The sequence below is a fragment of the Jaculus jaculus genome, chromosome 5 (genome assembly GCF_020740685.1).
Source record: "Jaculus jaculus isolate mJacJac1 chromosome 5, mJacJac1.mat.Y.cur, whole genome shotgun sequence".
In the NCBI taxonomy this organism is placed as follows: domain Eukaryota; kingdom Metazoa; phylum Chordata; class Mammalia; order Rodentia; family Dipodidae; genus Jaculus; species Jaculus jaculus.
This window is the reverse complement of record NC_059106.1, coordinates 73,317,024-73,327,865: the sequence shown is the minus strand read 5'-3', so window position 1 is coordinate 73,327,865 and position 10,842 is coordinate 73,317,024.

The window sequence follows — 10,842 nt, the reverse complement described above, 5'->3', positions numbered from 1 at the left end:
CAAAGCCCGACAGCCTGAGTGATCCCCCATTGCCCAGATAAAACCAGATGCACAAAGTGGCACATGTGTCTGGAGTCTGCAGCAGCCGGAGGCCCTGGCATGCTCATCTATTCTCTCTCTCTTTTTAAATATTTTAATTTAATTTAATTTGTTTCAGAGAGAGACAGAGAGAAAGAGAGAATGGGTACGCCAGGACTTTCAGCCACTGTAAACCAACTCCAGAAGCATGTGCCACCTTGTGCATCTGGCTTATATGGGTCCTAGGGAATTGAACCTGGGTTCTTGTCTCTTAAAAGAAAGAAAGAGAGAGAAAGAGGGACAGATGGGGGGTAGGGAGGAGAGAAGGAAGAAAGGAGGAAAATACTAAAAAAAAAAAACCCACGAGAGTTTGTCTCAGGAAAATTCTAATTTCACAGATAGTAAACCACTAGCTCAAGAAATGCAGACTAACCATGCTTATGAGCCATGCCTTCTAAGCACATATGTCCTAGAGGTTAGGGACAAACCCAGTGAGTCAGTTTATTGGAGCACAGAGTTAACTAACTGGTCTCACCCTTTGATAAACTTGATTTTCTAAAAGTCCATTTAAAAAGATTTCTTGGGCCCCAGTCTCTCTTCCCCATTCCTTCCCCTGGCACTGTGGCCTCTGATGAGAAGCTCTCAGGAGTCGGGTAGTTCCTAGGCAGCCCTTTTCCACCACGCAGAGCAATAACATCTTGATTTTCCGTCTTGTGCTCCCGCTCATTGCATTAGGGACGAGCAGAGGTGTTCTGCCACCACGCTTTGCTTTGTTACACATGGAGTCTGGTGTCAGGCTCGGAGTTCCAGCTGGATGGATGACTATTAAGACTGACTTGAGGAGATTAGGGAGAGGCGGCTGAGAGTTGGGCAGGCCCTGAACCCTGTCATTATGCTGTAGAAAAACCTCTGAATGCCTTTCCTATGTACACTCAAGAGGCTTATAAAAATAAAATAAATTCAACTTAAATGGATTTGCTTTTAAATAGCATAGGTATCTCTAAGATTCACACATGCTGAACTACGTGTAAGTCCTCAGGCTTGCCAGATTTTCTCTTCTCTCTAAGTCCTCTCCTTTTTCTTTTTTTTTAATCCTATACTAGGGATTGAACCCAGGGCCTTGCACATGCTAGGTCAGCACTCTACCACTGAGCTCTATCCCCAGTCCTTTTTTTCCTTTTATGTATTTTTCCTTTTATATTTTATTTATTTACAACCAGAGAAAGAGAGAGCGATTGAGAGTGGGCATGCCAGGTCTTCTAACAACTGCAAATAACCTCCAGATGCAGGCACCACTTCGTGCATCTGGCTTTACATGGGTACTGGGACTCAAACCCTGGGTTGTTAGGTATTGCACGCAAGCGCCTTAGCTGAACCATCTCTCCAGTCTCTAGTCTTTTTTCCATTATTTTTTAAATTTAAATTTTTATTTTTTACTTTAGAGAGACAGAGAGAGAAAGAAAATTGGTGCATCAGGACCGCAGCCATTGCAATTGAACTCCAGATTCTTGTGCCTCCTAGTGGACATGTACGACCTTGCACTTGCCTCACCTTTGTGCATCTGGCTTACGTGGGATCTGGAGAGTCAAACATGGGTCCTTGGGCATCATAGGCAAGCGCCTTAACCACTAAGCCATCTTTCCAGTCCTTTTCCATTTTTTAAAAAAGTATTTTTTTATTGGGAAGGGCATGATGGCACACTCCTTTAATCCCAGCACTTGTGAGGCAGAGGTAAGAATATCACTTGAGTTCAAGGCCACCCTGAGACTACATAGTGAATTCCAGGTCAGCCTGACCTACATTGAGACCCTACCTCAAAAAAACAAAACAAAAAAATTCAAGCTGGGCGTGGTGGCGCACGCCTTTAATCCCAGCACTCGGAAGGCAGAGGTAGGAGAATCACCATGAGTTCAAGGCCACCCTGAGACTCCATAGTGAATTCCAGGTCAGTCTGGGCCAGAGTGAGACCCTACCTCGAAAAAAAAAAAAAAAAAAATTCAAAAAAAAATTTTAGTTGGGCTACGAAGATGGCTTAGCAGTTAAGGCACTTACCTGAAAAGCCGAAGAACCCACGTCAAATTCACCAGTACCCATGTAAAGCCAGATGCACAAGGTGGTGCATGTGTCTGGAGCTGCAGTGGCTGGAGGCCCTGGCTCCCATTCTCTCTCCCTCTCTCCATCTATCTATCTATCTATCTATCTATCTATCTATCTATCTATCTATCTATCTATCTGCCTCCTTTTCAGTCTCTGTCTCTCTCAAATAAATGAATAAATAAAATATTTAATTTTTTAATTTATTTGAAAGCGAGGCAAGATAGAGACAGTCAAAGAAAATGGGCATGCAGGGGCCGCCAGCTACTGCAAATAAACTCCAGATACATTTATCACTTTGTGCATCTGACTTTATGTGGGCACTGGGGAATTCAACCTGGGTTGTTAGGCTTTGCATGCAAGTACCTTAACCGTAGCCATCTCTTCAGCCCCCGTATATATATTGAAGATGGCAGCATAGGAACCATGCCAAAGCAGCTAGGGGAGAAAAAGCCAAAAAAAAAAAAAAAAAAAAAACCCAGCAAAATACACTCTTCTATTAAAAAGTGAGGTGTATAAGAAATTACCATGGGCTGGAGAGATGGCTTAGCGGTTAAGTGTTTGCCTGTGAAGCCTAAGGACCCCGGTTCAAGGCTCGGTTCCCCAGGTCCCACGTTAGCCAGATGCACAAGGGGGCGCACGTGTCTGGAGTTCGTTTGCAGAGGCTGGAAGCCCTGGCGCGCCCATTCTCTCTCTCTCCCTCTATCTGTCTTTCTCTCTGTGTCTGCCGCTCTCAAATAAATAAATTTTAAAAAAAAAAAGTCAGCTGAGGCTTTAAAAAAAAAACAAAAAAAAAAAAAGAAATTACCAAGTACAGCAGAGAAGTAGGAGAGATCCAGAGCATCTAGAGCCCACAGAAGCAGGCAGAAGGGGCTCCAGCAGGGGCAGCACCAAGTCCACATGGCTCCAGCGATAAGGCTCAGCCTGAACCACAGGAATGAAGGGCAGAGAATAACAGAGGAACAGCTCATGAGGAACAGGATTGTGAGGACCAGCGGGAAAACATCAGTCTCCATCCACAGTCTCTCTCCCCCCTCCCCCCACCAGCCCAAGCGCCAACAAGCACCAGAGACCTAGGGAAGGGAGCTCACCTACACAGCAATAGGCACAGGCGATCAGAGCAGCCACCCACTGACCCGGCCAGCCTACCTGAGCCCACAGCACAGCAAAGAGGGACCCAAGCAGGAGCGCAGCATAATTGAGACCAAAGTCATCCCAAAAGATGGCAATGACCTTGGGATGACTCAGGAGGCACCATGGTGCTTTGTAGAAGTGACAGAGGAGTGCTCAGCACTGCAATATCGCTATCACACTTTTCAAGGCTCAGGGTCTATTGCAGAAGAGGTGGCAGAAAGAATGTAAGAGCCAAAGAAAGGGTAGGACTCCTTACAATGTGCTCCCCCCAGACACAAAATGGCCTGGATATCCATGACCTCACAGTGCCTGACACTACCTACACAAGACCATCATAATAGGAGGAAAAGATCATGACATTAAAATAAAAGAGAGACTGATTGAGAGGGGGAGGGGACATGATGGAGAATGGAGTTTCAAAGGGGAAAGTCGGGGGAGGGAGGGCATTACCATGGGATATGTGGTGGTTTGAATAGAGTAGGTGGCCCCCAATATATTCAGTTGTTTGTAGTTTGCATCTGTAGCCACCTGCTGGAGGCAATGTCACTGGGTGATCTTAAGGTGCGTTGGTGGGTTTCAGATTTCAATCTAAAGATATGTAAAGTGTGTCTAGCTGGAGTTCCTCAAGTGTGCTGTGGCTTTTGGCTTTTAAGCTTGTATTTCTCTCTCTCTGCTTGATCCTGTGAAGGCAGGCCAGCTTCTTCTGCCATTATGCAACTTCCCCTGGATCTGTAAGCTTCAATAAATCCCTTCCTCCATAACTGTGCCTGGTCTGGAAGTTTATCTCAGTGAACCTGAATCTGTCTGCTACAGGACATTATTTATAATCTTAGAAGTTGTTAATAAAAAAATACATAAATAAAATATTTTAAAAGAAAGAAGAAATTCAGTAGAGGAGAATAAGGGAGGGGGAAAATGGAGGATGGTGGGAAGGGATTATAATCATGATATATTGTCTATATTATGGAAGTTGTCAATAATTAAATTTGAAAGCAAGTTTTTTTTGTTTTTTTTTTTTTAAAGGAGTGGGGGTGCTGGAGAGATGGCTTAGCAGTTAGGGCGCTTGCCTGCAAAGCCTAAGGACCAATGTTCAACTCTCCAGATCCCACGTAAGCCAGATGCACAAAGGTGAGGCAAGCACAAGGTTGCATATGCCCACTAGGTGGCTCAAGCGCCTGGAGTTCAATTTTAGTGACTGAGGCCCTGATGCAGCAATTCTCTCTCTCTCTCCTCTCCCTCTCCATCTTTCTTTGTCAAATAAATAAATAAAATATGTAAAAGAGGGCTGGAGAGATGGCTTAGCGGTTAAGCGCTTGCCTGTGAACCCTAAGGACCCCGGTTCGAGGCTCGGTTCCCCAGGTCCCACGTTAGCCAGATGCACAAGGGGGCGCATGCATCTGGAGTTCGTTTGCTGAGGCTGGAAGCCCTGGTGCGCCCATTCTCTCTCTCTCCCTCTGTCTTTCTCTCTGTGTCTGTCACTCTCAAATAAATAAATTTAAAAAAAATAAAAATAAAATAAATAAAATAAAAAAATATGTAAAAGAAATAAATAATTAAAAAAAAAAAAGAGCCAGGCTGATCCTATAAACATGTAGAGAGTTGGAGGAAGTGCCATTTAAAGGCAAAAGGTAATCATTCCTTGGAGGAGTTTGAGCCTGGGGTTCCTAAATCTGATGTTTGAAGAAACATTAGAGTGGGGTGAATGCTCACTTAGCATGTGGGAGGTTCTGGGCTTGACCTTCAACACAGCAAAACAAAATAAAAAAAAAAGTGATATATTAGGAAAGAGCCATGAAAGCATGTAACAACAGGAAGTAAGCTGTCCTGACTGTGGAGGATAAGGAGCCTTTCCTGAAGAAGTGATATGTGTAGACATCTAAAGGATGTCTAATGAAGCATTAGAAAAGAGACATCAGGGTAGGGCAGAGTTGAATAGAGAGAAAGGAGAAGTGATTAAGTTTTACCCTATGGAATTGGTTTATGTACAGTCTGGGATAGGCTAGAGTCTAGTTTATTTGAGGAACTGAGAAAAAGCCAGAGCTGCTGATCACAGGAACTGGGGCAGAGATTAGCATAATATGAGATAAGCAAACCAGGCAGGACCAGCCATTCAAGCAGGGCTAGATCAGACATGTTACAAGAATTCTGGTCTTTATCCACAGGGGAACCAGAGCCACTGAAAAGGTTAAAGGAGGCGTGTGTGTGTGTGTGTGTGTGTGTGTGTTTAAAAGAGAACTGAGCCAGGCGTGGTAGTGCATGCCTATAGTCCCAGCACTCAGGAGGCAGAGGTAGGAGGATCACCATGAGTTCAAGGCCACCCTGAGACTACATAGTGAATTCCAGGTCAGTCTGGGCTAGAGCGAGACCCTACCTCACAAAAAAAAAAAGTGTGGGTGGGGCTGGGGAGATTTCTCAATTGTAAGGCACTTGCCTGTAAAGCCTAAACACCCAGGTTCAATTCTCCAGTATCCATATAAGCCAAATGCACAAAGTAGCAAATGCATCTGGAGTTCATTTGCAGCGGCTACAGACCCTGGCAGGTCCATCCTCTCTCAATCTCTCTCTCTCTCTCTAACAAAATATCTTTAAAAATTAGAACTAACATTACTATATTAATAAAGAACAGTGAAGAAAAAAAATAGAACTAAAAGCTGGGCGTGGTGGTGCACACCTTTAATCCCAGCACTTGGGAGGCAGAGGTAGAAGGATTGCAATGAGTTCGAGGCTACCCTGAGACTCCACAGTGAATTCCAGGTCAGCCTGGGCTAGAGCGAGACCCTACCTCGAAAAACAAAACAAAACAAAAAAATAGAACTAAGGAGACATAGGGGAAGAGATTGAGTAAAGGAAGGGTGGAGGGAGGGTTAATCAAAATCTAAGAGGGTATGAATAAGTCATGGAATCCTACTTTTTTAGACAATGGTGCATTCAGAAGCCATAGATTGTTACTAGAAAATTTTCAGTGCCAGGGATGGGATACCTTCCAGTGAGTTTTTGGCCAAGGAGGTCCTTGATGCCCCCAAAACATTACAGGTCATTGTCAAGATTCTTGGTTTCCCATCAGGAGTAGATGATAAGACCCTATTGCTGAAGACGCCACATACTTAAGCTGCAAGGTCACTGAGAAATCCTGCTGGAGCTGAGCTAAAATCCTCCTCCGTGTAGACAGCTGATAGAAAGCTGGAAAAAGCTATGCTGCATGCAGCTTCATGGGAGAGAGAAAAGTCATCAGTGGAGATAAACAACAGTGGATACTGCAAGTCTTAAGTTTGGCCAGCAAGGCCAAATGAGACGATGGGAGCAATAGTGGCATGTCTATCATGGGAGAAACCAAATGTTCTCTAATTGTACTGAAAATCTAAGACATAAGAAGTCATGAGCCCTAGGGGTGTGATGCCTGATGGTATCTGGCTAAATACTTAGATTATGCTCACCAAACTGCCCAATCAGCACTTTTCTTAATGTTCATACCCATATATTAATGCTACTCTCACTTTTGGTTAGAGGCTTTTCTTTTCAGATGGTGGTGACCTAAGGGATGACTCAAAAGGTACCATAGTGCTGAGAAGAAGTGACAGAGGAGTGCTTAGCACTGAAACATCTCTATCACACCTTCCAAGGCTCAGGGTCCATTGCAGAAGAGGTGGTGGAAAGAATGTAAGAGCCAAAGCAAGGGTAGGACTCTTTACAATGCAATTGTCCAGACAGAAATTGGCCTCAATATCCATGACCTAGCAGGACCTGACACTACCTACGCAAGACCATCCTAATAGGAGGAAAAGTTCCTGACATCAAAATAAAAGAGAGACTGAGAGGGGGAGGGGATATGATGGAGAGTGGAGTTCCTAAGGGGAATGTGGAAGTGGGGAGGGAATTATCATGGTTTATTGTCTACAATTATGGAAGTTGTCAATAATAAAAAATAAAAGAAAGAACTAAGGAGATAGATATGATTAGATTTGCTTTTTAAGCAACTTACTTTGTTGTAAGGTAGGGTCTCACTGTGTTCCAGTCTGGCCTGGAACTCACTATGTAGCGCAGGCTTTCCTCAAGCTTGTGCATATCTGCTACCTTAGCCTTCTATTCGAGGATTACGAATGTCAGCTACTATACCCAGCTCCTGATTTGCATTTTGAAAATTGTATGCTCACGTTGGCATTGAAAGTAGTGAAAGAGGGCTGGAGAGATGGCTTAGCGGTTAAGCGCTTGCCTGTGAAGCCTAAGGACCCCAGTTAGAGGCTGGATTCCCACATTAGCCAGATGCACAAGGGGACACATGCATCTGGAGTTCGTTTGCAGTGGCTGGAGGCCCTGGCAGGCTCATTCTCTCTCTCTTTGCCACTTTCTCTGTTGCTCTCAAATAAATAAATGAAAATAAACAAAAAAGAAAGTAGTGAAAGAAGTAGAGGAATAGGGAACAAGTTAGAGGTAGCAAAATCAGAGGCAGCATAAATTATGACCCGTGACATAGAGGCAGAGGCAGTGGAAACAGAAATGTGGATGGAAGTTGTGATACTTGAGGGGTAAACAACAATGTTCTTTAAGACTATCAGGCTGGAGAGATTGCTCAGCGGTTAGAGGCGCTTGCTTGCAAAGCCTGATAGCCTGAATTCAATTCCCCAGTATGCATGTAAAATCAGATGCACAAAGTGATGTATGCATTTGGAATTGAATTATAGTGATAGGAGGCCCTGGCACAGCCATTCAATGCTTTCTGTCTGTCTTTCTCTATCAAGTAAAAATTTTAAAAATGTTTTTATTTTTGTTTTTTGTAAAAAGGACTATAGGGGCTGGAGAGATGGTTTAGCAGTTAAGGCGTTTGCCTGCAAAGGAACCCAGCTCAACTCTAGGACCCATATACACCAGATGCACAAGGGGGCACATGCATCTAGAGTTGTATGCAGTGGCTGGAGGCCCTGGTGTGCCCATTCTCTCTCCTTCTCTCTCTCTCTGTCTCTTGCTCTCTTTCAAATAAATAAATAAATAATATTTTAAAAAATTTTAAAAAGGAGTATAGCCAGCCAGGCGTGGTGGCACATGCCTTTAATCCCAGCACTCGGAAGGCAAAGGTAGGAGGATCGCCATGAGTTTGAGGCCACCCTGAGACTACATAGTGAATTCCAGGTCAGCCTGGACTACAGCAAGACCCTACCTCAAACAAACAAACAAATGACTATAGTGGAGGTAGAATGAAAGGCAGTGGAGAAATGCTAAAACGGCTGGGATTTCCGGCTTGTGCAATATATTATAGGCACTGTTTCCCAAGAGAGTGGACACTGCTATCCAGGAGACAGGTCAGTGGTGAAGGCAAGTGACAGAATGGCAGTTTAGCTGTTTAGCAGTTATTTATTCTGTCAGCAGACATCTATGGAATGCTCCCTCCACTCCAGCCTTTGTCCATGTAAAGACAAAACAAGTTCCAGCCCTCAAGCAGCTCATTTGTGGCTAGCAGATCAGGCACACACTCAAAAAATACCATGATCATAGGGGTTGGGGAGATGGCTCAGTGATTAAAGATGTTTGCTTGCAAAGCCTGCTGGGCTGGGATAAATTCCCCAGCCATCAATGTAAAGCCAATGGGCATTTGTTTGCAGTGGTATGTATGAACACATGCACATGCGTGCGCACGCGCACACACACACACACACACACACACACACACAAATAATTTTTTTAAACAATGTTTAACCAGGAGTGGTGGCACATGCCTTTAATCTCAGCATTCAGGAGGCAGAGGTAGATGGATAGCCATGAGTTTAAGGCCACCCTGAGACTGACTACATTATGAATTCCAGGTCAGCCTGGGCTACAGTGAGATCCTCCCTCAAAAAAACAAAACAAGGGCTGGAGAAATGGCTTAGCAGTTATATGCTTGCCTGTGAAGCCTAAGAACCACGGTTCGAGGCTCAGTTCCCCAGGACCCACGTTAGCCAGATGCACAAGGGGGCGTACACATCTGGAGTTCATCTGTAGTGGCTAGAGGCTCTGGCGCGCCCATTCTCTCTCTCTCCCTACCTGCCTCTTTCTCTCTCTGTCTGTCACTCTCAAATAAATAAATAAAAATAATAAACCAAAAAAAATTAAAAACAAAACAAAACAAGGGGCTTGACAGATGCCTTAGCAATTAAGGTGCTTGCTTGCAAAGCTAAAGACCCAGGTTAGATTCCCCAGGACCCACATAAACCAGATGCACAAGGTAGTGCATGCACCTAGAGTTTGTTTGCAGTAGCTGAAGGTCCTGGGGCACTCATTCTCCCTCTCTATCTGTCTCTTTATCTCTCTCAAATAAATAAAATAATTAAAAAAAAAAGAAAACAAAACAAAAACATCATTAAGATGGGCATGGTGGTAGGGCCATCATCATTGGACAGGTGATATGCCCTTTCCACCACCTGAAGAAGGAGTGGGAGTACTAAGTTCAACAGGCTACTAGAGTAAGGCAGGCAAGAAGCAGGCCCTGAAGGTTTGAGCTGGCCTGATGCTCTGCAGGGGTTGGGTTGGGGGGAAGCACTGGAGGGTGAGCTCCACTCAAGAAGAGCTGTATAGGGGCTGGGAAGATGGCTCAGCCTTTAAAGGTGCTTGCTTGCAAATCCTCCAACCCAGGTTCAATTCCCCAGTACTCATGTAAAGCCAGATGCACAAAGTGGCACATGGGTCTGGAATTCATGTGCAGTGGCAGGAGACCCTGGCATACCCATTCTCTCTCCCTCTCTCTCTCTCTCTCTCTCTCTCTCTCTCTTTCTCTCTCTCAAATAAATAAAAATAAACAAAAATTTAAAAGTGGGAGGGTGGGGAGCCGGGCATGGTGGCACACGCCTTTAATCCCAGCAATCCCAGCATTTGGGAGGCAGAGGTAGGAGGATTGGCATAGTTGAAGGCCACCCTGAGATGCCATAGTGAATTCCAGGTCATCCTGGACTAGAGTGAAACCCTACCTCAAAAGCCAAAAAATAAAAATAAAAGGGAGGAGACTGGAGAGATGGCTTGGCAGTTAAGGCATTTGCCTACAAAGCCAAAGGGCCCAGGTTCAATTCCCCAGGACCCATGTAAACCAGATGCATATGGTAGCACGTGTATCTGGAGTTTGTTTGCAGTGACTTGATGCCTTGGTGTGCCCATTCTCTCTCTCTCCCTCTCTTTCTCTTTCTGCCTTTCTTTCTGTCTCAAATAAATAAATAAAAATAAAATATTTTAAAAATTAAAATTAAGAGGGCATTTTTTTAATTAAAAAAAAATTAAGAGGGCTGGAGAGATGGCTTAGTGGTTAAGCACTTGCCTGTGAAGCCTAAGGACCCTGGTTCAAGGCTCAATTCCCCAGGATCCACATTAGCCAAATGCACAAGGGGGTGTACGCATCTGGAGTTCGTTTACAGTGGCTGGAAGCCCTGGAGCACCCATTCTCCCTCTGTCTTTCTCTCTCTGTCGCTCTCAAATAAATAAATAAAAATAAACAAAAAAAAATTTTAAAAAAGAGCTTCAGCCACACATGGTGGCACATGCCTTTAATCCCAGCACTTGGGAGGCAGAAGTAGGTGGATCACCATGAGTTTGAGGACACAGTGAGACTACACAGTGAATTTCAAGTCAGCCTGGGCT